Genomic DNA, 25,976 nt, shown 5'->3' with positions numbered 1-25,976 from the left:
GGCCTCTCAAATCACGACTCTCGTATGTCACATTGCACAGGTATTTTTCACAGCTCACTGAGTCTGATGGTTCTGAGGGTATTTAAGACTGCTGCAGAGAGGAGCCCAGGGCCATGGCGATTAGTGGGCTTCTGTAGGAAGCACAGTGGAAGGGACAATGGGCCAATTACCAGCAAAGCCTGTGGTCTCCCTTGGAGAGGTTAAGGAGAGCACATGGCCTTTGAGCCAGCGTGTCATCTGTCCTGGGGCTTAATCAAGTTATCATATCACCCCAGTGTCTCCAGGCCTCCATCCTTCGATTTGAATGAGGACAAAAATTTGCAGACAAATTTCTAGCAGCAGGAAGTTGGTGCTCTCCTGCGTGGCTGGATGAAAAGCACCTGTAACCTTGTCGGCCTTGTCCAGCTCCTGCTGGGAGCCGCTTCAGGCTACAGCCTGTTGGCTTCTGAGCCTGCCTGTCAGCAGGAGCTGAGGCTGGGGCTGGGGGAGGGGGCGCGGGGAGTGGATGCCATTATGTGTTTCAAAAGAATGCCCTGGAGCTGGCCGGCTGTGGCCAGTACAGCACAATGTGGCTAGCTACCGTGAATGTGTAGGTGGACACTCTCCCCTTCCTTTGGATATTGGCCTGGAGTCATACTTAGGTTAAGATGGGGGCTGACATGCAACAACCCTCATGATGGCATAAAGGGAGTACTTGTGTTTCTCCCTCTCTCTAGCGAGAGTGAGAAGCAGGGAGCTCTCCAGAATGCCATCAAGGCCAGCCAGATTTCTGCTCCTCTCTGAGCTGCAGTTTCCCCCTTTGTGAAATTCAGGGATGTTGTAAATTTCATCTAATCTGCAGGGTGGAAGGGAGAGGGGGTTTGGTGTGGTAGGTGGAACATTGGTGGGAGTTATGAGACCTGTGTTCCAGGCCTAGCTTTACCACGTGTGGGGAGGTGGCTCAGCCTCTTTTTGTTGTCGTTATTTCATTTGTAAGAGGGGGATAATGATCCAGGCCGTTAGCTACTTCACAGCTTATGAGTCAATGCGATGATAGATCAGTGAATGAGAAAACTTTAAAACCACTTTACTGGTGCCTTTACAGCCCTTCCAGCATCGGTGCTCTATGACTCGGTGTCACAAAGAGGGATTGGAAGAGAGGAGTTATTAATTAGCACTAATATAAGAGCAGTCCATCCTGAGAATAAGTTGATCACTGACTGTGAATGTCATAGTCCTTAGCACGAAAAGCCAGAAGATGCGACTTTTTACACTCTGTGGGACTGGTTGTTCTGATCAAAATCAACTTCTCTGAAGTCTACAGGAAATTGGACTTCCTGACATTTTGATGAAAGGCTTGTACCCTAAAAAAGTGGATGGAGACCTGGCCAATAAATCACTTCTTCCCCTGCTCTTTAGACGGTGTTCATATTCTGTAGCCACTTTGTGACAGGGGACATCAACCTTAACCCGTGGCAGCTCCAGCCTGTTTCCTCACCTATAAAGTGGGGTGCGTTTTCTCTGCCCCTCTAACTTATGGGAGCGTTGGGAGACTCCACTGGTTAACAGGTGAGAAAGTGCTTTGTAAATAAAGAGGAAGGTGCTAGGTAGGTTTGCACTGTACGTGCGTGTGCACACACACGGAAAGGACTATTATTGCCCATTTAACTGGAGCTTAAATGAACACGTTGCAGAAATATCGTGGCCTTGTGGACTTCAGCACGTGGATCCAGGATCATGGATGAGCTGGCTCGAAAGAGGATTCTTCATTCAGAGCCAACACCCGGCGGCTCTCTCTGAATGAACAGCACTGGGGTGCCCTGCTTGATCTCACCTCCTGAGGGGGTGGCCCTGTGGACATAGGCAGGTCTGGGGTACTGTTGCCCGAGCGCAGCGATGACCGGACAGCCAAAAGGTAAAATACAGACCAAGTGCTCTTCATTCTTTACTTTCTCACTTGCCTCCCCCTAAGCCCCTGGTCCACCAAAATACCCATGACTCCCTCAAACAGCGCAGTGAGGTCCTGCCCCACAATTTTGCATCTGCCACTCCCCCTGCCACCGTCTCTCACCGTCTCTCCACCTTCTCTGCTTATTAAGTCTGTCTCATCCTTCAAGGTCCTCTGCAGTGTCCTCCTTTGAGGACTTTGAGGACACTTTGAGGACACAGTCCTCAAGCTCCTAACCCAGTCAGAACTGACTGCCCGCCCCCATCCCCACCTTGGAACTTTGTCCTGCCCTTTGCCCCACAATGTGGGTTTTGTATTAGCGTTCATTGTGCACACACCTCTCTCCCTGCTTACTCCGTGAGCTTCTCAGGGGCAGAAACCAAGTCTGATTCCTCTTGGTGGCCCAGTCCCTAGTACTGCTGCTGGTGCATAGCAGTAATTTATGCATTAAATGTGTCAGAGAGTGATGTGAAGGGATTGTGGGAGGGGAGGAAAAGATGAAACTTTTCCTTTTCATGCTGATTTAAACCAAATCCAGTTTTGGTTTTGCCTTGCATTGCAGCCAATTTGAAAATCTAAAAATCTGCTCCACTGTGATTGGTAATTTGAATGTAAATTTAATTAGCACTCCTTTCTAAGTGTTTCAGTCCTGCCCAAATAAGGCATTCCTTTGCTGCCTCCTAAGTGACTCTAGGAACTCTTTACAGAAATGGTTCCTGACCAAGTGGACAGGAAAACAGCTCTGCTCAGGGGCCTAGCCTCACAAAATACCCTTGTGCATTAATCTCCACTGGTTTACTTCCATGGGAAGGTATGAACTTCACACTCTGGCAAGGACCCAGTGGCAAAGGCCCTGTTTCTAAGGTCCCTATTTACATGTTCACTCAGAGAACGTCGTGACCAGGGGGAGAATCTCTTCCTGTAGTTCTTAGTGAGGGGTCCCAGGACCACCAGGGGTTCACAAAAGTAGTAAACAAGGCTCTTTGATGCTTTGCAGTATTTCAGAAAGCCTGAGATGAGGGTGCAGGACATACTATAATGTGAAGCTTCTAATGTGTTTTGTTCTCTTTTTTTGGCTCCATTCAATATGGTAGCAGTGGATAGTTCATGCTAATAAAAAGTTACCCAGAGGGGCTTCCCTGGTGGTGCAGTGGTTGGGAGTCCACCTGCCGATGCAAGGGACACGGGTTCTTGCCCTGGTCCGGGAGGATCCCACATGCCGCGGAGTGGCTGGGCCGGTGAGCCATGGCCGCTGAGCCTGCGTGTCCGGAGCCTGTGCTCTGCAACGGGAGAGGCCACAACAGTGAGAGGCCCGTGTACCGCAAAAAACAAACAAACAAACAAAAAAAGTTACCCAGAACTATATTTAACTTTGGCAACCACTAATCTGTTTTCTATCACAATAATTTTATTATTTCAAGAATGTTGTAAACCTGGAATCATACAGTATGTGGCATTTTGAGCTTGGCTTTTTTCACTCAGAGTATGCCCTTGAGATCAATCCAAATGGTTGCATGTATCAACATATCATTCATTTTTTTTAAGAACATTGTTTATTTTTATTTATTTATTTATTTATTTATTGGCCACGTTGGGTCTTTGTTGCTGTGCGTGGGCTTTCTCTAGTTGCAGCCAGTGGGGGCTACTCTTTGTTGCGGTGCGCGGGCTTCTCATTGTGGTGGCTTCTCTCGTTGCAGAGCACAGGCTCTAGGCGCGTAGGCTTCAATAGTTGCAGCATGCGAGCTCAGTAGTAGCGGCACTCGGGCCCTAGAGCGTGCGGGATTCAGTAGTTGTGGTGTGCCAGCTCAGTAGTTGTGGCCCACAGGCTTAGTTGCTCCGCGGCATGTGGAATCTTCCAGCATGTGGGATCTTCCAGGACCAGGGATCGAACCCATGTCCCCTGCATTGGCAGGCAGATTCTTAAGCACTGCGCCACCAGGGAAGCCCATATCATTCATTTTTATTGCTGAGCAGTGTTCTATATTATGTATACACCACTGTTTGTTTGAACATTCACCTACTGAGAGAGATTTTGGTTGTTTTCAATTTTGGGATGTTACAAATAAAGTGGCTAAGAAAAATCATGTATAGGCTTTTGTGTTGACGTAGGTTTTCATTTCCCTGGGATGTATGCCTACAAGTACAATTGCTATGAGGTATGGTAAGTGTGTGTTTAGGTTTTAAAGAAACTGCCAAGCTGTTTTCTAGAGTGGCTGTAACATTTTACATTCCCACCAGACATGTATGAAAGATCCAGTTTCTCTGCATCCTTGCCAGTACTATGACTATTTTTAAAATTTTAGGTCTAATAGGTACATAGTGATAGTTCATCGTTATCTTATTTTGCATCTCTCTAATGGCTAGTGATGTTTAACATTTTTTCATATGCTTATTTGCATCCCTAAGTCTTCTTTAGTACAATGTCTCTTCATGTCTTTTGCCCATTCCCTAACTGGATTGTTTGGTTTTCTTACTGTGGAGTTTTGAGAGTTTTAAAATATATTCTAGATATAAGTTCTTTTTCCAGATATGTGGTTTGCAAATGTTTTCTCCCAGTCTATGCTTATCTTTTCATACTTTTAAGAGGATCTTTTGCAGAGCAAAAGCTTTTAATCTTGATTAAGTCCAATTTATCAACTTTTTATTTTATGGGTGATGCTTTTGGTCTGAGAACTTTTTACCAAGCCCTAGGTCTTGAAATTTTTCTTCTATGTTATTATCTAAAAGTTTTATGGTTTTATGTTTTACATTTAAATCTATGGTCCATTTAAACTTAATTGTAAAAGGTGTGAAGTTTAGGTTCTTTATTTTTTTTACCCTCGAATATCCATTTGCTGTAGCACCATTTGTTAGAAAGACTATTCTTCTCCCATTGAATTGCTTTTGCAACTTTGTTAAAAATCAGTTGGCCCTACTTGTGTGGGCCTATTTCTGGGTCCTGTATTCTGTTCCACTGATCTATGGATCTATCCCTCTTGATTACTGTAGCCATAGAGTAAGCCTTAAAGATCAGGTAGAATAATTTCTCTCACTTTATTCTTTTTCAAAATTGTTTTAGTTATTCCACTTCCTTTGCTTTTCTATGTAAATTTTAGAATAAGCTTGTCCATGTCTTCAAAAAGTCTTGCTGAAATTTTTTCTTTTTTTAAACAGCAAGTAAGTTTTTATTAAATATTTTAAAAATACAGATTTTGGGCTTCCCTGGTGGCGCAGTGGTTGAGAATCCGCCTGCCGATGCAGGGGATACGGGTTCGTGCCCCGGTCCGGGAAGATCCCACATGCAGTGGAGCGGCTAGGCCCGTGAGCCATGGCCACTGAGCCTGCACGTCCAGAGCCTGTGCTCCGCAATGGGAGAGGCCACAACAGTGAGAGGCCCGCTTACCGCAAAAAACAAAACAAAAACAAAAAACAACATTTTGTGGCAATTATAAATTAATTTCTAATATAATAATAAATTGATACTTTGAACCAAGAAAACAATATAACCAAAAATTCATTTCCTAATGCAAAGCAGGTACCCTATGTTTAGGGATAGTTCATATTAATGCATAATTTTGTTTTTAGAGAAAGATGATTGTTACAGTCAGGTATATAACCACTTAGTTACACCTAAGCTCTATTGGTTAAAAATATATTCTTTTAGAAAATCCTTTTTAAACATATTATACTTTTTTTCAGTGATTTTCTCCAAACAATGGTAGAAGTGTGCCTTGATGGACAGAACTCAGGAACTGGTTTGACCACACCTAGGTTATACTGATCTCTACAATACAGGACTCCAAGGGAGAGTCCAGCTCCAACTTATGAAGTAGGCCCAGTTCCGAATGTTTAACAATGAGGTGCCAACAAATGATAGTACTAATCATCAAAAATTAACAACTTTAGGTATCTTTGTTTTGGGTTTCTGTGGTTTAGGCACATCTAAAATTTCTTCACAGTCCGCACTCATTCCCTTTGCCCAGCGACCAACTGTGACGATTCGATCTGAATTCTGACCATCTTTCTTAACATGTTCCACAGAGCCACAAAGTCTGCAGCAACCACCATCAGCATAGAGTCCTTTTGGATTATCAGGACAAGATCCGCACAAACAAAACATTTTGCAAAAAGAAATTCACCAAAAGCTGGGTCTACTTTAGCCTTGCACTTGGTTATTTCATGCTCTGTGGATCCACACCGGTAACATATTCCAGTGCCCATTTCTTGATTCTCAAGGGCAGCTGGGCAATCTGCAATCCCATGGCCAGGTTTTCTACAATGGAAACATACCATTGCATTTTTCTTTGCTGCTTGTCTTTTTAATTGTCTCCCTTCCCAGCGACTGTCTTTCTTTAAGACAGTCTGCAGTTTCTTCCCTGACTTCCTGACTGTCTGTTGCTATCATTTCCCCATCGTGAACCATCTGTGAGTTTTGTCTTAGATATTCCATGAATCTATTCACATCTTCATGTAAATACTCCTTTTTCTTTTTATTCTTTTTGTGTTTTGCTTGGGGTGCATCATTTATAAGGGACAGACTATTGGCTTCAAGTTGTTTACTCTTTGGTAGGTTTTGGCTTTTCCCCTCAAAGGACCCCTTCTTCATGTCCTCCCATGATGTTGCAGGGAAGGGTCTTCTGTTCTGTGTGGTAGTAACTCGTGCCCACCTGGTCATGGCTTCATCAGATGTTTATCAGTCTGCTAGTGTTGGAGGGTCTCCTGCAGAGGTGGGGGGTGGCTGTGGCTCATCGTGGGGACAAGGACGCTGGCAGAAGAAGTTCTGGGAAGTACTCCTTGGCATGAGCCCTCCCAGAGTCCACCATTAGCTCCACCAAAGAGCCGAGTAGGCTCCAGTGTTGGGTCGCCTCAGGCCAAACAACCAACTGTCTTGCTGGGATTTTGAAAGAAAATTTATTTTACCTGTGTATGGATTTGGGGAGAATTAACATATTTTATGTTGAGTCTTCCTATCCATGAGTGTAGTATGTCTCTCCATTTACTTAGATTTTCTTTGATTCTTTTCATCAGCATTTTGAAATTTTCAGCATGTAAGTGTTGTACATGTTTTGTTAGACGTACACCTAAGGTTTTTTTAGTGATTATAAATGGTTTTATATTTTAAGTTTCAGTGCCTCTGTCTTCATTGCTAGTATACAGAAATACAATTGATTTTTGAATGTTTATCTTGTATCCTACAAGCTTGCTGAACTCACTTATTACTTCTAAGAATTTTTTTATAGATTTATTAGACTTTGTAATAATATACAATCATGTCATTTGCAGATAAGAAGACTTCTATTTTTTCCTTTTCAATCTGTATGCCTTTTATTTCCTTTTCTTGCCTCATTGCCCTGACTAGACCTTCCAGTACTATGCTGAATAGCAGTGGTGAGAGTGGCCATTTTTGCATTGTTCCGGGTCTTAGAAGAAAAGTATTGTCTCTCAACATTAAGTATCATGTTAGCTGTAGGTTAAAAAAAAAAAAAGACAACTTTCTTATCAAGTTGAGGAGGTTCACCTCTATTCCTATTTTTTGGAGAGTTTTTTAAATCATGAATTTTGTCAAATACTTTTTCTACATTTATTGACATGATCAAATGTTTTTCTCATTTATTTTAGTAATATGGTACATTACATTGATTGAATTTTTAATTTAAACCAATATTGCACTCCTGTGTTAAATCTACATGGTTGTGAAGTATTATCCTTTAAAATATGTTGTTAGATTTTGTATCTAAAATTTTGGTTTTTGTGCCTATGTTCATGGGGGATATTGGTCTGCAGTTTTCTTTCTTTCTCTTTCTTCGAAGAGATCACATCTCCTTGTCTGGTTTTGGTGTCAGGATAATACTGGTCTCCTAAAATAGATTGAAATGTTTTCTCTCTTCCTCCATTTTTTGAAGTTTATGTAGGATTGGCATTTTTTCTTTTTTAAATACTTGGAAAATATACCAATGAAGCTGTCTGGGTCTGAAATTTTCTAAGGGAAAAGTTTTTATTACAAGTTCAATTTCTTTCAGTGATATGAGGCTATTCAAATTTTTTACTTTCTTTTGAGTCAGTTTTGGTAATTTCTGTCTTACAATGAATTTATGCAGTTTATCTAACTTGTCAAATACATTGGCATAAAATTATTGATAATAAACCCCGTTAGCCTTTTGATGTCTGTACTAATGTTACCTCTTTTTTTTCTGATCCTGACCATTTATATCTTCTCTTTGTTTCTTTTTTATTATTATTATTTATTTTGGCTGCACGGGGTCTCAGTTGCGGCAGACAGGATCTTTGCTGCGGCATGCTGACTTCTAGTTGTGGCATGCAAACTCTCAGCTGTGGCATACATGCGGGATCTAGTTCCCCGACCAGGGATCAAACCTGGCCCCCCCCACCCGCCCCCCGCATTGGAGTCCTACCCACTGGACCACCAGGGACGTCCCTCTCTTTGTTTCTTTATCAACTTAGCTAGGAGTTAATTTTATTGATCTGTTTCGAAAACCAGTTTTCATTTCATTGATTTTTCTCAATTGTTTGTCCATTTTGTATTTTATTGATTTTTGCTCTTATCTTTGTTATTTCCTTCCTTATACAGCTGACCTATGAACAGTCCATTTATATGTGGGTATTTTTCACTAGTGAATACTGCAGTGCTGCATGATCCTGGATTGGTTGATTCTATGGTTGTAGAACCACAGATATGGAGGAACTGAATATATATTGGGGGGGCTCCTAAAAGGTATGTGTGGATTGTCTACTGCAGGGGGATTGGTACCCCTAGCCCCCACATTGTTCAGGGGTCAACTGTACTTAATCTGGGTTTCACTGCTCTTCTTTTATAATTTATAAGAAACCTAGGTTACTAATTTTAGGTATTTATTCTTTTCTAATATAAGCATTTAAAACTATTCATTTTCTGTAAGCACTAATATAGTGCATGTCACTTATTTTAATATAGTCTATTTTAATTTTCATTTCTTTAAAACTTTTATATTTCCCTTGTGATTTATTTTTTGACCTATGGATTCTTTTAAAATGTGTCATTTAATATTCAAATATTTGGCATTTTCCTAGATATCTTGTTGTTATTGATTTCTAATTAAACCCACTGTGGTCAGAGAACACAGTTTGTATAATTTCAGTCTTTTAAAATTTGCAGAGACTTGTTTCTGTCTCAGCATATCATGATTCCTAATGATCCCCAGGTAGATTTGAATATGTATTCTTGCAGTTGTTGGATATAGCATTTTACAGATATCAATTAGGTCAGAGTGGTTGAAATTGTTCAGATTTTCTATGTCTTTGTTGATTATATTTATCTAATTGTTCTATCTCTTGCTGAGAGTGGATGTTAAAACCTCCAACTATGATCATGGAATTATCTATTTCTCCCTTTGATTCTGTTAATTTTTACCATGCATATTTTGAAGTTTTATTATGAGGTACATGTATAGTTAAGATTTTCAAGTCTTCTTGTTGAATTCATGCATCATCATCATGAAATGTCTCTTTTTACTTCTTTAATTTCTTTGTCTCAATATCTATTTTTTAATTAATTTTTTATTGGACTACAGTTGCTTTGATATCTGTTTAATCTGATATTAATAGAGCTCCTCACACTTTCTTATGGTTATTGTTTGCATGGCATATATATTCTTTTTAACCATCCATTTACTTTCAGCCTATCTTTGTCTTTATATTTAAAGTATGTATATATTTTTATAAACAGCATATAGTTGGGTCTTGCTTTTATTTTCATCTAATGTGACCAACTATGCCTTTTACTTAGATTGTTTTGTCCATTAATTCTTAATGTAATTATTAATATGGTTAGGATTGGGCCTATGACTTTGTTTTCTCCTTGCCCCTACTGGGTTGTTTTCCTCCTTGCCTGCCTTTTATTGGATTATTTGGATAACTTTAGAATTCCATTTTAGTTTATATATTGACTTTTAGCTATAATTCTTAAATTTTTTTTCCCATGGTCTGTCTAAGAACTTTATGTAATGTATCCTTTTTTTTTTAAAGATTTCCCTTTTCTAAAAATTAATTAATTAATTAATTAATTAATTAATTAATGGCTGCGTTGGGTCTTCGTTGCTGTGCGTGGGCTTCTCATTTAGGTGGCTTCTCCTGTTGCGGAGCATGGGCTCCAGGCACGCGGGCCTCAGCAGCCATGGCTCGAAGGCTCTAGAGCTCAGGCTCAGTAGTTGTGGCACATGGGCCCAGCTGCTCTGAGGTACATGGGACCCTCCTGGACCAGGGCTCGAACCCGTGTCCCTTGCATTGGCAGGCGGATTCTTAACCACTGCACCACCAGGGAAGCCCTGTAATGTATCCTTAACTTTTCACAGTCTATTATAGTTAGTGCTTCACACAAAATGGAGAAAATTTGCAACCTTATAATTTCATACCCCTCTATTCCTTATGCCTTAGTTATTATGTGTATTACCTCTACATATGTTATAAACCAACAAGGCAGTGATACAGTTTTGTTTTTTTTTGTTTGTTTGTTTTTTTTGTTTTTTTTTTTTTTTTTCACTATATTTTTTTATTTTTTATATTTTACAAATTTAATCAGTTATACATATACATATGTTCCCATATCCCCTCCCTTTTGCGTCTCCCTCCCACCCTCCCTATCCCACCCCTCCAGGCGGTCACAAAGAACCGAGCTGATCTCCCTGTGCTATGCGGCTGCTTCCCACTAGCTATCTACCTTACGTTTGGTAGTGTATATATGTCCATGCCGCTCTTTCACTTTGTCACAGCTTACCCTTCCCCCTCCCCATATCCTCAAGTCCATGCTCTAGTAGGTCTGTGTCTTTATTCCTGTCTTACCCCTATGTTCTTGATGACATTTTTTTTTTAAATTCCATATATATGTGTCAGCATACAGTATTTGTCTTTCTCTTTCTGACTTACTTCACTCTGTATGACAGACTCTAGGTCCATCCACCTCATTACAAATAGCTCAATTTCATTTCTTTTTATGGCTGAGTAATATTCCATTGTATATATGTGCCACATCTTCTTTATCCATTCATCCGATGATGGACACTTAGGTTGTTTCCATCTCCGGGCTATTGTAAATAGGGCTGCTATGAACATTTTGGTACATGTCTCTTTTTGAATTATGGTTTTCTCAGGGTATATGCCCAGTAGTGGGATTGCTGGGTCATATGGTAGTTCTATTTGTAGTTTTTTAAGGAACCTCCATACTGTTCTCCATAGTGGCTGTACCAATTCACATTCCCACCAGCAGTGCAAGAGTGTTCCCTTTTTTCCACACCCTCTCCAGCATTTATTGTTTCTAGATTTTTTGATGATGGCCATTCTGACTGGTGTGAGATGATATCTCATTGTAGTTTTGATTTGCATTTCTCTAATGAGTAAAGATGTTGAGCATCCTTTCATGTGTTTGTTGGCTGTCTGTATATCTTCTGTGGAGAAATGTCTATTTAGGTCTTCTGCCCATTTTTGGATTGGGTTGTTTGTTTTTTTGCTATTGAGCTGCATGAGCTGCTTATAAATTTTGCAGATTAATCCTTTGTCAGTTGCTTCATTTGCAAATATTTTCTCCCATTCTGAGGGTTGTCTTTTGGTCTTGTTTATGGTTTCCTTTGCTGTGCAAAAGCTTTGAAGTTTCATTAGGTCCCATGTGTTTATTTTTGTCTTTATTTCCATTTCTCTAGGAGATGGGTCAAAAAGGATCTTGCTGTGATTTATGTCATAGAGTGTTCTGCCTATGTTTTCCTCTAGGAGTTTGATAGTGTCTGGCCTTACATTTAGGTCTTTAATCCATTTTGAGCTAATTTTTGTGTATGGTGTTAGGGAGTGATCTAATCTCATACTTTTACATGTCCCTGTCCAGTTTTCCCAGCACCACTTATTGAAGAGACTGTCCTTTCTCCACTGTACATTCCTGCCTCCTTTATCAAAGATAAGGTGACCATATGTCCGTGGGTTTATCTCTGGGCTTTCTATCCTGTTCCATTGATCTATCTTTCTGTTTTTGTGCCAGTACCATACTGTCTTGATTACTGTAGCTTTGTAGTATAGTCTGAAGTCAGGGAGCCTGATTCCTCCAGCTCCATTTTTCGTTCTCAAGATTGCTTTGGCTATTCGGGGTCTTTTGTGTTTCCATACAAATTGTGAAATTTTTTGTTCTAGTTCTGTGAAAAATGCCATTGGTAGTTTGATAGGGATTGCATTGAATCTGTAGATTGCTTTGGGTAGTAGAGTCATTTTCACAATGTTGATTCTTCCAATCCAAGAACATGGTACATCTCTCCATCTATTTGTATCATCTTTAATTTCTTTCATCAGTGTCTTATAATTTTCTGCATACAGGTCTTTTGTCTCCTTAGGTAGGTTTATTCCTAGATATTTTATTCTTTTTGTTGCAATGGTAAATGGGAGTGTTTCCTTGATTTCACTTTCAGATTTTTCATCATTAGTATATAGGAATGCCAGAGATTTCTGTGCATTAATTTTGTATCCTGCAACTTTACCAAATTCATTGATTAGCTCTAGTAGTTTTCTGGTAGCATCTTTAGGATTCTCTATGTATAGTATCATGTCATCTGCAAACAGTGACAGCTTTACTTCTTCTTTTCCGATTTGGATTCCTTTTATTTCCTTTTTTTCTCTGATTGCTGTGGCTAAAACTTCCAAAACTATGTTGAATAAGAGTGGTGAGAGTGGGCAACCTTGTCTTGTTCCTGATCTTAGTGGAAATGGTTTCAGTTTTTCACCATTGAGGACGATGCTGGCTGTGGGTTTGTCATATATGGCCTTTATTATGTTGAGGAAAGTTCCCTCTATGCCTACTTTCTGCAGGGTTTTTATCATAAATGGGTGTTGAATTTTGTCAAAAGCTTTCTCTGCATCTATTGAGATGATCATATGGTTTTTCTCCTTCAACTTGTTAATATGGTGTATCACATTGATTGATTTGCGTATATTGAAGAATCCTTGCATTCCTGGAATAAACCCCACTTGATCATGGTGTATGATCCTTTTAATGTGCTGTTGGATTCTGTTTGCTAGTATTTTGTTGAGGATTTTTGCATCTATGTTCATCAGTGATATTGGCCTGTAGTTTTCTTTCTTTGTGACATCCTTGTCTGGTTTTGGTATCAAGGTGATGGTGGCCTCGTAGAATGAGTTTGGGAGTGTTCCTCCCTCTGCTATATTTTGGAAGAGTTTGAGAAGGATAGGTGTTAGCTCTTCTCTAAATGCTTGATAGAATTCGCCTGTGAAGCCATCTGGTCCTGGGCTTTTGTTTGTTGGAAGATTTTTAATCACAGTTTCAATTTCAGTGCTTGTGATTGGTCTATTCATATTTTCTATTTCTTCCTGAGTCAGTCTTGGCAGGTTGTGCATTTCTAAGAATTTGTCCATTTCTTCCAGGTTGTCCATTTTATTGGCATAGAGTTGCTTATAGTAATCTCTCATGATCTTTTGTATTTCTGCAGTGTCAGTTGTTACTTCTCCTTTTTCATTTCTAATTCTATTGATTTGAGTCTTCTCCCTTTTTTTCTTGATGAGTCTGGCTAATGGTTTATCAATTTTGTTTATCTTCTCAAAGAACCAGCTTTTAGTTTTATTGATCTTTGCTATCGTTTCCTTCATTTCTTTTTCATTTATTTCTGATCTGATTTTTATGATTTCTTTCCTTCTGCTAACTTTGGGATGTTTTTGTTCTTCTTTCTCTAATTGCTTTAGGTGCAAGGTTAGGTTGTTTATTCGAGATATTTCCTGTTTCTTAAGGTGGGATTGTATTGCCATAAACTTCCCTCTTAGAACTGCTTTTGCTGCATCCCATAGGTTTTGGGTCGTCGTGTCTCCATTGTCATTTGTTTCTAGGTATTTTTTAATTTCCTCTTTGATTTCTTCAGTGATCACTTCGTTATTAAGTAGTGTATTGTTTAGCCTCCATGTGTTTGTATGTTTTACAGCTTTTTTCCTGTAATTGATATCTAGTCTCATAGCATTGTGGTCGGAAAAGATACTTGATACAATTTCAATTTTCTTAAATTTACCAAGGCTTGATTTGTGACCCAAGATATGATCTATCCTGGAGAATGTTCCATGAGCACTTGAGAAAAATGTGTATTCTGTTGTTTTTGGATGGAATGTCCTATAAATATCAATTAAGTCCATCTTGTTTAATGTATCATTTAAAGCTTGTGTTTCCTTATTTATTTTCATTTTGGATGACCTGTCCATTGGTGAAAGTGGGGTGTTAAAGTCCCCTACTATGATTGTGTTACTGTCGATTTCTCCTTTTATGGCTGTTAATATTTCCCTTATGTATTGAGGTGCTCCTATGTTTGGTGCATAAATATTTACAATTGTTATATCTTCTTCTTGGATTGATCCCTTGATCATTATGTAGTGTCCTTCTTTGTCTCTTCTAGTAGTCTTTATTTTAAAGTCTATTTTGTCTGATATGAGAATTGCTACTCCAGCTTTCTTTTGGTTTCCATTTGCATGGAATATCTTTTTCCATCCCCTTACTTTCAGTCTGTATGTATCTCTAGGTCTGAAGTGGGTCTCTTGTAGACAGCATATATATGGGTCTTGTTTTTGTATCCATTCAGCCAGTCTGTGTCTTTTGGTGGGAGCATTTAGTCCATTTACATTTAAGGTAATTATTGATATGTATGTTCCTATTCCCATTTTCTTAATTGTTTTGGGTTCGTTATTGTAGTTCTTTTCCTTCTGTTGTGTTTCTTGCCTAGAGAAGTTCCTTTAGCATTTGTTGTAAAGCTGGTTTGGTGGTGCTGAACTCTCTCAGCTTTTGCTTGTCTGTAAAGGTTTTAATTTCTCCATCAAATCTGAATGAGATCCTTGCTGGGTAGAGTAATCTTGGTTGCAGGTTTTTCTCCTTCATCACTTTAAGTATGTCCTGCCACTCCCTTCTGGCTTGTAGAGTTTCTGCTGAGAGATCAGCTGTTATCCTGATGGGGATTCCCTTGTGTGTTATTTGTTGTTTTTGCCTTGCTGCTTTTAATATGATTTCTTTGTGTTTAATTTTTGACAGTTTGATTAATATGTGTCTTGGTGTATTTCTCCTTGGATTTATTCTGTATGGGACTCTCTGTGCCTCCTGGACTTGATTAACTATTTCCTTTCCCATATTAGGGAAGTTTTCAACTATAATCTCTTCAAATATTTTCTCAGTCCCTTTCTTTTTCTCTTCTTCTTCTGGAACCCCTATAATTCGAATGTTGGTGCGTTTAATGTTGTCCCAGAGGTCTCTGAGACTGTCCTCTGTTCTTTTCATTCTTTTTTCTTTATTTTGCTGTGCAGCAGTTATTTCCACTATTTTATCTTCCACCTCACTTATCCGTTCTTCTGCCTCAGTTATTCTGCTATTGATCCCATCTAGAGTATTTTTTATTTCATTTATTGTGTTTTTAATCGATGCTTGATTCGTCTTTAGTTCTTCTAGGTCCTTGTTTACTGTTTCTTGCATTTTGTCTATTCTATTTCCAAGATTTTGGATCATCTTTACCATCATTATTCTGAATTCTTTTTCAGATAGACTGCCTATTACCTCTTCATTTGTTAGGTCTGGTGGGTTTTTATCTTGCTCCTTCTCCTGCTGTGTGTTTTTCTGTCTTCTCATTTTGCTTATGTTACTGTGTTTGGGGTCTCCTTTTTGCAGGCTGCAGGTTCGTAGTTCCCGTTGTTTTTGGTGTCTGTCCCCAGTGGCTAAGGTTGGTTTAGTGGGTTGTGTAGGCTTCTTGGTGGAGGGGACTACTGCCTGTGTTCTGGTGGATGAGGCTGGATCTTGTCTTTCTGGTGGGCAGGTCCACGTCTGGTGGTGTGTTTTGGGGTGTTTGCGGACTTTTTATGATTTGAGGCAGCCTCTCTGCTAATGGGTGGTGTTGTGTTCCTGTCTTGCTAGTTGTTTGGCATAGGGTGTCCAGCACTGTAGCTTGCTGGTCGTTGAGTGAAGTTGGGTGCTGGTGTTGAGATGGAGATCTCTGGAAGATTTTCGCCGTTTGATATTATGTGGAGCTGGGAGGTCTCTTGTGGACCAGTGTCCTGAAGTTCGCTCTCCCACCTCAGAGGCACAGCACTGACTCCTGGCTCCTCAATTTGGGATGATTTGTTGTCTATTCATGTATTCCACAGATGCAGGGTACATGAAGTTGATTGTGGAGCTTTAATCCGCTGCTTCTGAGGCTGCTGGGAGAGGTTTCCCTTTCTCTTCTTTGTTCTCACAGCTCCTGGGTCTCAGCTTTGGATTTGGCCCCGCCTCTGCGTGTAGGTCGCCGGAGGGCGTCTGTTCTTCGCTCAGACAGGACAGGGTTAAAGGAGCATCCTCTTCGGGGACTCTGGCTCACTCAGGCCGGGCGGGAGGGAGGGGCACGGAGTGCGGGGCGTGCCTTTTGGGAGGTCTGGGGTCTTCTGCCAGCGTTCAGTAGTTGTTCTGTAGGAGTTGTTGCACGTGTAGCTGTATTTCTGGTGTATCTGTGGGGAGGAAGGTGATCTCCGCGTCTTACTCTTCCGCCATCTTACCCGGAAGTCCTACAGTTTTGTTTTAAACAGTCACATATATTGTAAAGAAATTAAGAGGAAAAAAAAAGTAGAGTTTTGTATTTATCCAGATATTTTCCATTTCTAATGTTCTTTCCTTTCTGAGGATTTGAGTTCCTATTTGGTATCATTTTTTTTCAGTCTGGAAAACTTCCTTAGCATTTCCTGTAGTGCAACTCTGTTGGTAACAAATGTGCTTAGTTTTCTTTTATCTGAAAATTATTTCTCTTTGATTCTTGAAGTTTTTACTGGATCATGCATACTGGGTTGACAGGATTTCTTTGTTTTTTCAATTTTAGCACTTAAAATGTTGTTCTGCTCTCTTCTGGACTTCATAATTTCTGATGAGATATCAGTTCTTAATTGGATTGCTGTTCTCCTGCATATAATATGACATTTTCTCTTGCTTCTTTCAAGATTTTCTCTTTCAACATTTGACTATGGTGTGACTTAATGAGATTTTCTTTATATACATAATGAAACATACTGTTTATCATTCATTGAACATCTTGAGCCTATAAATTTATGTGTTTCACAATATTTGAGAAAACTTTGGCTGTTAATTTCTTCCATTTTTTTTTTTCTGGCCCATTCTCCCTGTCTTCTTCTTTTGACTACATGTATTGAGGCTCTGCTAGGTTATATTTATATTCTCACTCTTTTTTCTTTTTGTTCTTTAAATTGGATAATTTCTATGTTTCATCTTCAACTTTACTTCTCTTTTCTCTGCCACCTCCATCCTGTTGTTAAATTCACCTAGTGATTTAAAAATTTTTTAGATATTGTATTTTTCAATTCTAGAATTTCCATTTTTTAATTTTCATTTCTTTGTTGAGGTTTCTTATGTATTCTTTCATTGTGAGCATGTTTTCTTTTTTTCATTGAAGATAGTTATAATACATGCTAAAAATTTCTTGACTGCTAATTACAACATCTGTGTCATCTTACGTTTGTCTCAGTTGATGTTCTTTGAGCTGATGATGTGTTCTATTTTCCTGGTTCTATGTGTGTTAAATAATTTTGGATAATATTCTGGACATTATGTGTGTTAAGTTGTATAGATTCTGGAGTTTAGTAATTTTCTCTGATGGATGTTAATTCTTTTGTTTTATCAGGTAGTTATCTTGGTTGAATTCAAACTGTAAACTCTGTTTCTTTTTTTTTTTTTTTTTTTTTTGCTGTACGCGGGCCTCTCACTGCTGTGGCCTCTCCCGTTGCGGAGCACAGGCTCCGGACACACAGGCTCCGTGGCCATGGCTCGCGGGCCCAGCCGCTCCGCGGCATGTGGGATCTTCCGGGATCGGGGCACAAACCCGTGTCCCCTGCATCGGCAGGCGGACTCTCAACCACTGCGCCACCAGGGAAGCCCTAAACTCTGTTTCTTAAGCAGCAATGACAATATCAGTTCAGATGTTTCTCCAATAGCTCAGCTGCTTTGCATCTTCTCTGTGTATGTATAGTTCAAGGTTTAGACAGAGATGTGGACAGATGACTTTTGGGATCTTCTTTCTGCTTCTTTCCCTTTAAAGCTTTACCCTGTTCTCTTCACTATCACAGTTTCATTGGCTTCAAGGCCAGAAAAAAAATTTTTTTCCACCAGCACCTACCTTCCTCCCTCCCTACACTACCCTGAACGCTGTACCAACTGCATGTGGTCTCAACTAAAAGCTGCAAATATGGGAATTTGCTCTGCAGAGTATAGACTCTGCATCGTATTCTATCTGCTTTTTTTCACTTTTGTTCACTGGCTATGATGTTACTCAAGCATTATGGGAAGTGCAAGTTGACTGTATTTAACTTAATCACCAGAAAAGGAATGATACATTTCTTAACAAATGCAAAGAATGGAAACATTTCAGGGATTTCAGGATTGGAAAGAGCTTGCCAGGCCTGACACAGTGAGCCCTAAATAATGCTCCAGGGATGAATCTTCTCCCCACATCCCACTCTGCTGGATTACCCTCAGTGACAGAATGCTCACTACCTCATAAAGTAGCCCACTCCATTTTAGACAGTTCTGATGACCGTTTGAAATATTTTCCTTTGATATGCTCAAAACGTCTTCATTTCAGCTTTCACTCCCAGTTCCAGTCCCAACCCTCATGGCCACACAGGACGAGCCCAACCCCCCTTTCCTACAAATGTCACTGAACTATCAGTAGGGGAAGCAGCCTCAGCTCCTCCAACCAGTCTTTTTTTTTTTTTTTTTTTTTAATACTCCTCTCTTTTTTTTTTTTAGGTGTTGGGGGTAGGAATTTATTTATTTATTTACTTTTGCTGTGTTGGGTCTTCGTTTCTGTGCGAGGGCTTTCTCTAGTTGTGGCAAGCGGGGGCCACTCTTCATCGCGGTGCGCGGGCCTCTCACTGTCGCGGCCTCTCTTGTTGCGGACCACAGGCTCCAGACGCATAGGCTCAGTAGTTGTGACTCACGGGCCCAGCTGCTCTGCGGCATGTGGGGTCCTCCCAGACCAGCGCTCGAACCCGCGTCCCCTGCATTAGCAGGCAGATTCTCAACCACTGCGCCACCAGGGAAGCCCTCCAACCAGTCTTTGAAGTGCGGGATTTCTAGTCCTCTCATTGTTCTGATCTCCTTTCCTTGAGCAGGGTCCTGGACCTACATAGCTTCCTTAAAATGTGATGTCCAGAAAAGACCCAACACTTGGGGCAAGGCTTGGGCAGCCTAGAGTCCCCCGTCTTCCCACAAGGCAGCTGAGGTTCCTGTTGGTGTATTCCAGTCATGTTGTACGTAATTGGCTCATATTAAGCTGGTGCTCAGTGAGCAGCCCTGGGCCCGTTTCCATCTTTCCCTACATAGAAGCACACATCAAATTTCTCCAGCCAGCCTCCCAAAGCTGCCTTCTAAGGAGTACAACATCAAGCCTCAGAGGATTTGCCACCATCAGAGACCTGTCCTGCCCTGAGACGTCCCCTCACCCTCAGGGCATCAAGCCTGGAAAGTGCTTGGAATCAGATGCCTCAGGGCCCTTAAATGTGTCTGCATTTCTGGTCTATAATTTTCAGAAAAATTAGTCTGCATCTTATGATGGCTTATATTCAAGTCAGGGTCCACACAGCCACTGCAGAGCAAGATACTGTATACAGTCCTATAATCTGGAAAAACAATTTCTATATGACCTCATTAGATCCATGGAATAGCCAGAGTAACTGTATGAAATGGGCAGAGGAAAATGTATTATTCTCATTTGACAGATGAGAAAACTGAGGTTGCAGGTTGGCTCCAGGCTTCCAGGACTAGGGACAAAGGATAGTCAAAACCAATGGAACACGGGCTTCCCTGGTGGCTCAGTGGTTGAGAGTCTACCTGCTGATGCAGGGGCACAGGTTCGTGCCCCGGTCCGGGAAGATCCCACATGATGCAGAGCACCTAGGCCTGTGAGCCATGGCCGTTGAGCCTGCGCATCCGGAGCCTGTGCTCCGCAACGGGAGAGGCCACAGCAGTGAGAGGCCCGCGTACCGCAAAAACAAACAAACGAACAAAAAAAACCCAGTGGAACACTCTATCGCAAAACATTTTTCTCAGCATCTCAGAGGCTTCAGGCTTCCGGTCAAATTCATGTCTGAGCCATTCTCTGGGTAGAAAGTTTTTTCTCAGGGCATTTTGGGAACAGATGACCTAAGCAAATCCCCCCTCTCTGTGCCCTCACCCCCAACCCCAAGGGGTGTGGTACAGGGTGCACAGTAACAGGGAGAAGAGAGTCTCTAGGCTGCTTTCCAAGAAATTGCTTCTGGAGTCATTTGCCTCCAGCCCCCAACAAAAAGCTCAGGTATGGAAGCTTGGCGTGCCTCTGACCTTTCACATCCCAGAGCCAAGCTGCGGGGAGGAGGGGCTGCCGCACAAAAGGGTCTGAGGAGTGACCGGCCTGCCTCAGCTCCCTGCTGTCCCCCCACAATGGGGCCCGAGGCCCTGGCCGCCTCTAGAGGCCAGAGAAAAGGGCCGAGATAATGACAAGCCCAGCTACCGCTGCTCTCTTCAGAGCAATGAGAAGAGGGAGGAGGCCAAACCTCCCAGATAATAAAGAAGTAACAAATGGGGAATAAAAGCTTATGGAAGACATCTTAACCCAGGGATGAAAAAAATGTCAACATCTGTGAGGCTTTCTGCACCAGCAGACCCAGCCCTAATGGAAACCCTCGAAGAGCCATTCACTGGAGCAGAGGCGAAGAGGCTACATTTTTCTATGGAGGCGTCGAGGGGGCGTCAGGGCTTGGATGAGGCTGCCCTTTCCCTTTCGGCTGCTGTGGAACCAAGCGCTAATGTTCATCTTCAGCTTTATTAAGGAACCAGGGGTGGGAGGAGAATGCAGGGGCCGGACCACCTTTATTCTGGAGTCTGTGAGGTGGGTGGATTTAGGAGCAGGCGAGATGTCTGCACGCTGAGGCCAGGAAGAAAGCCAGAGGAATTAGAGAGAATGCTGTTTAACAAGAGTCTCCTTTGACCGGGGCCTTTAGGAAGGATGCGGCTCCAGGAAAGTAATCCTCTTAGCACAGACTTCTGTGTGTGTACAAAACAGGGAAATCGAATCTGAACGTCCTCATTGCATTTGCTAAAATACCTAATGAAAACACAAAGATGCCTTATCCCGATCTTCACCCTTCCTTCAGAAGATGGGGAGTGGCAGATGTTTGCTTATAAAGCTGATTTTAAAAATTCAGACTGGGAATTTGGGGTGGGGGAGAAGCTAAGCCTCCTCTCTTCCCAAAGGGTGGGGGTTTGCAGAATTTCGAGCCTTTGTATCTTCCCTTGGGGTTTTCAACACCCTCCTCCCTTGTGCCTTTGAGGCACTAGGTGTGATTTTATTTCTCTGGTTTGTGTTCTATGTTCACCATTGGAATGTGTCTCCAGAGACTTCAGTGAGAAAAATCTCAAATCCTGGCCAACCTTTGCAGCTTCCTGAGGAGAGTGGGAAAACTGGGAGAAAGAGAAATGTGCCCCCAAATTTGTGATTGTTCTGCAGTCGGAAAATGTTGTATCCTGGCCAGCGAGCACCAAGGTGGTCCTCACCACACCCACACCCACACCCAAAAAGTAAGCATTCCCCTCCCCACACACATACGCATACACACACATGCACATAACAACCCATGCCACTCACTGCCATGTACTCATACACACATACACCCTTTCAGCTCTAACTACACACACAACGCAACCCCTCCCAAATGCCCACTCACACAGTTCCAGTGTGAACTGTTTTAGCTAGCCTTACGGATAAACATCTTCCTTACCCATCACCTTAGCACACAGGTTTTTAGACTAAATGCTTCAATTATGATTTACCTCCAAAAGGAAACAAGACGTAAGTAAGGATAAGTAAAATGTTTGCAGGATTGCCCATGCGGGCTTTGCACTAAGTTAAATTGGGGCGTATACTTTTATTTTTAGTTTGATAGGGGGCTGTTTGTTAGGGGGCTATTTGAAATTCAAAACTACTGTTTGCTGTTGGGAGGCAGAAGGGATGGAAGTGCAGGGGGCAGCCACAGAGGGGCTGATTATGGCCCCAGGTCTGGTCCAAGCTGTCCACCTGTGGGTCGGCACTGTGCTCTACGGCTGGCTCTAGGTCTGGTGCGAGCTCTTAGTCTGCGGGTCAGCAGATGTCCAGGGCAGGTAGTCAGCTCCCAGGCTCTCAACATATTCAAGTAGTGCCCCAAGAACCCTCTGTCATCTGTCATAGTGAATTGGGGGGCGATTCACGTGCCCGGCGTGCCGTTGAACTGGGTGAACTCTGATGTCTTTTGTAATCCTAATATTAATAATCATATGTTATTTATGAGGACTAATTATGTCCTAGTCACTGTTCTAAGGGCCTTAATGGATGATCTCATTTAATTTTCACAGCGCTATGGTATAGACTATCTTATGCCAATTTTGTAGATAAGGAAACCATCCTGGAGAGGTTAGTAATGATAGAACCAATATTCAAACCTGCTAAACTTAGGCTATTGACCTCACACTACAACAAGGCCCTTTAAGAGAATTTGACTCTGGGGCTTCCCTGGTGGCGCAGTGGTTGAGAGTCTGCCTGCCGATGCAGGGAACACGGGTTCGTGCCCCGGTCCGGGAGGATCCCACATGCTGCGGAGCGGCTGGGCCCGTGAGCCATGGCCGCTGAGCCTGCGCGTCCGGAGCCTGTGCTCCGCAATGGGAGAGGCCACAACAGTGAGAGGCCCGCGTACCGCAAAAAAAAAAAAAAAAAAAGAAAGTTTGACTCTGAATGAGTTTCTACTCCCTTCTCTTCCTGGTCTCTAGGAGGGCATCGACTGTTCCTCCTGGTTCATCCGCATGCTGCAGCATCTCTCCTTCCCATCCCTTTGGAGGAATGAGGGAAACATGGGGAGTCCCTGCCAGCCTGTCCCTGCTGTGGTCTGGGGAGGATTCCACACCCAGCTACCGGGTTCCAGACCATCAAGGTGGTCAGACACCCTGCATTACCCGCACCTGGCCGTGGCGGTATGGGGGCACCCACATCAGGTGCTATGTCCACTGGCCAACAGAACTCTTTCAGCAGCTGTGCTAAGGCACTGGGTTCATTGACAAGGCTCATAGCCCTCCTGACCTGTGCATCCCTCTGAGGAGCACACCTTCTCGTTCTCCAGGTCCTCTCTCCTGAGAACACAGCCCGCCAGGAGAAAGGTCAGCAGAGATCTCTGATCCTTTTATGTCCAACATGCCTGATGCTCTGGGGTGGGGAGTGGGGAACGGGGTGGTGGGGAGCCAGAGTCACCTCCCCAGAAACTGTAGGGATCGTTGGATCTAACTCCCTATGGTGGTTCTAAAGCTATGTCCACAGTTCTCTGGTATGACTCCCCTCAAGGGGCAGAGCTCGGTTACCTCTTCCTGAGTGTGCACTGGACTTAGTGACCAGCCCACTAGAGAGGAGAATATGGCAGAACTGATGGCTGTCACTCCCAAGTTTAGGTTATAAAAAGATGGTCACTTCTGTCTTGGGTTCTCCATCTCTCTCTGTCTCCATCCCTGTCTCTTGAATCACTTGCTCTGGGGAATGCCAGCTGCTAGGGTGTGAGGCAGCCAGGGGAGAGGCCCACAGGCTGAGAAACCGAGGCCTGCCAGCAGTTGCGTGGGTGAGCTTGGAAACGGTCTTCTGAGGCCCCCAGCAGCCTGGAAGCAGCTCTTCCCTCAGCTGAGCCTCGGCTGACTGCTGCCCTGGTGGGCGTCTTGACTGCAGCCTTGGGAGGGACCTTGAGGCCCGATTCCTGACCCACCGAGAAACCGTGGAGAAACCAGGAGATTGCGTCTGGTGTGTGAAACCCCTACCCTGGGGTCACTGTGTCACGTTGCTTTCTCTCACTGTGCAGCTGGGAGAACTGAGGCCCTGCTGGGGAAGTCACCGACCGGTTTTCACAAATGACGAGTTGGTTCTTGAAACGAACTTAAATATTTTGACTTCTTGTCTAGTGCTCTTTCCACTACATCAGGCTTCCTTTGGCTCCCGTGTTCCCACTAACGGACGAGAAGAATTGAACCTGGCAAAGCCCTGCCAGCCTGTGAGCTCAGGTCTTTATGTTCTGAGTGGTGTGGCCACAGCAGGGGATGCCCCGGTGGCATAGGGTTTGGTGGGGACAGAGGGTCACTTCTGGGGCCGTTTGAGAGCATAACAGCCCGTACATCTACCCCCCTTCATGGGGCTCATGTTTGGCTGATGTGGGAAGCTCAGCCCATGCCTATGAATTTTGAATTTAATACAGAACTTACCACCCAGAAATGACTGTGTGAAGTAAGTGTAATTTGCCTGTGTTTATTTTTTTTTATTATGAACTTAAGCAAAGTTTATGGAAAGGAAAGGAACCCGATGATCATGAGACCGTAGCTATTTTACATCTCTCTATATCCTCTTTGTTAGCGTTCTTTGCACAGCTGTAATGGCCCGTGCACACTATTTAGAGTTTTGTCTTCCTCACTCAGCAAGTGTCCTTTGTGCCCCAGGCCCTGTGCGGTTGGGAACTCAGAGCCCGCTGTGCCTGGCGCTCTCCCAGACCACCCTCCCGTTTGCCCGCCTTGCCCCCTTGCCTTCCGCTCCTCCGCGCTCCTTGCAGGGTAGCCCAGCTTCTGACCCCCGGCCCCGCCCCAGCCCCTCTTCCAGCCAGGCCCACTCCGCCTGGCTCACTCGCTGGACCACACTGGGTGGCAGGCTTGGAGTCTTGGCACTGTCCCCGCCTCCACCGAGGACTGGTCGGTGCTCCCGGAGGCCACGTGGCCGACAGTCCTCCTGCATCTGGAGGAGGGGCTGAGGAATCTGCATTTTTACAAGCTCCCGAGACAGTCTTGTACCCAGTACAATCTGTGAACTACTGCTCTCCTCCCGCCTGCTGTTGACGGCGTGCAGCTCTTCATAACCACCTGATTGGTCTGGCTTTTAGCAAACTTCACAGAGACAGTCAGAAGCAACCTTCGATTCCCTGAGCCTGAGCCCTCTCACCTGGCCTGGCTCTTCCTGCCACCCCAGTGTTCTCCTCGCCATACACCCTTATCTCTTCTGGTGGCCTGCTTTCACCTATAGGAGCAGGAGGTCAGAAGACGACAGGATGCCATTCTCCAATGTTGGTCCATTGGCTTCCTGATGGAAGCCTAGAGATTGGTTTCTAAGGGAGGAGCTGGCAATTATCGACCACAGTAAGGGCTGAGAGTTCACTGTTGGCCTCTGTGTGTTGGCTTTGTGAGCACTTTACATTAGGGACAGGTGACACAGTGGGAGATCTGCAGCAGGGACCACTGTGGACTTTGAGGCCGATGCTGCCATAGAGTCCTCTCATTGCATCCTCCCACCCTGTCTGAGGGGCCAGTTCTCCAGTGCTTCCGATTCACTGCTTCCTCCAAGTAGAGGAAACCATCCCCAGTCTTCCTGGGGTCCACACAATGTCCCTTGCTTCCCTCAGAGGGCAAGAAGGTCCCTGCCCTGGGCCTCAGTGGCCCCAGCCATAACATGGGGGGTTCCAAGGAAGTCCTTTTCAGCTCTGAGATTCTGTAATATTTGCTGCAGGTAGGGGTCTCTCCGTACCGCCTAGATGCTGTCCCAAACGTGAGCACCGTCCCTCCCAGTGTGGGCCTGGACCCACAGCCTTGCAGGCTTGGTTCCTTCCCCTGTAAGTAGGGGCTCCTGCCCCTGAGTCCCATCAAACTCAGCCAGGCTGAAGTGTCAGTCAGAGAGGAGACACAAGCTGGAGGGGGCTTAGAAAGTGCCATGGGCTGCAAGCATGTCTGCAGATGTCTGTTTATTTTCACACCCTGAGTGCCCTCTGAGGGAGGCCGGGGCCACGAAGCAGCAGCCAGCTCCTGGCTTTGTAGCTCTGCTTTGAGGCCTGGGATGTCTGAATTCTCCCCAGGCAGTTCTCCTAACCGCCTGCCCCCTGAGGAAGAGCCTCACCGGCTTTGCCGGCTCTGTGCACCAGCAGAGGCACAGGGGGAGATATGATCGGAATCTAAACAAAGCCTGCAGAGAGGACCGGAAGTTTGACACGGGGCCCAGGCAGGAACCCCCAGCCC

General features: G+C 43.4%; 1 pseudogene; it reads right to left on the bottom strand.

The window, feature by feature from the left end:
• Positions 1–5,792: 5,792 nt before the first annotated feature.
• LOC132491258 (zinc finger CCHC domain-containing protein 9-like) lies at positions 5,793–6,581 on the bottom strand (annotated as a pseudogene).
• Positions 6,582–25,976: the final 19,395 nt, after the last annotated feature.

Source organism: Mesoplodon densirostris, chromosome 5 (genome assembly GCF_025265405.1).
Source record: "Mesoplodon densirostris isolate mMesDen1 chromosome 5, mMesDen1 primary haplotype, whole genome shotgun sequence".
Lineage (NCBI taxonomy): Eukaryota > Metazoa > Chordata > Mammalia > Artiodactyla > Ziphiidae > Mesoplodon > Mesoplodon densirostris.
The sequence above is the reverse complement of the archived record's forward strand: the minus strand, read 5'-3'. Positions and strand labels throughout refer to the sequence as shown.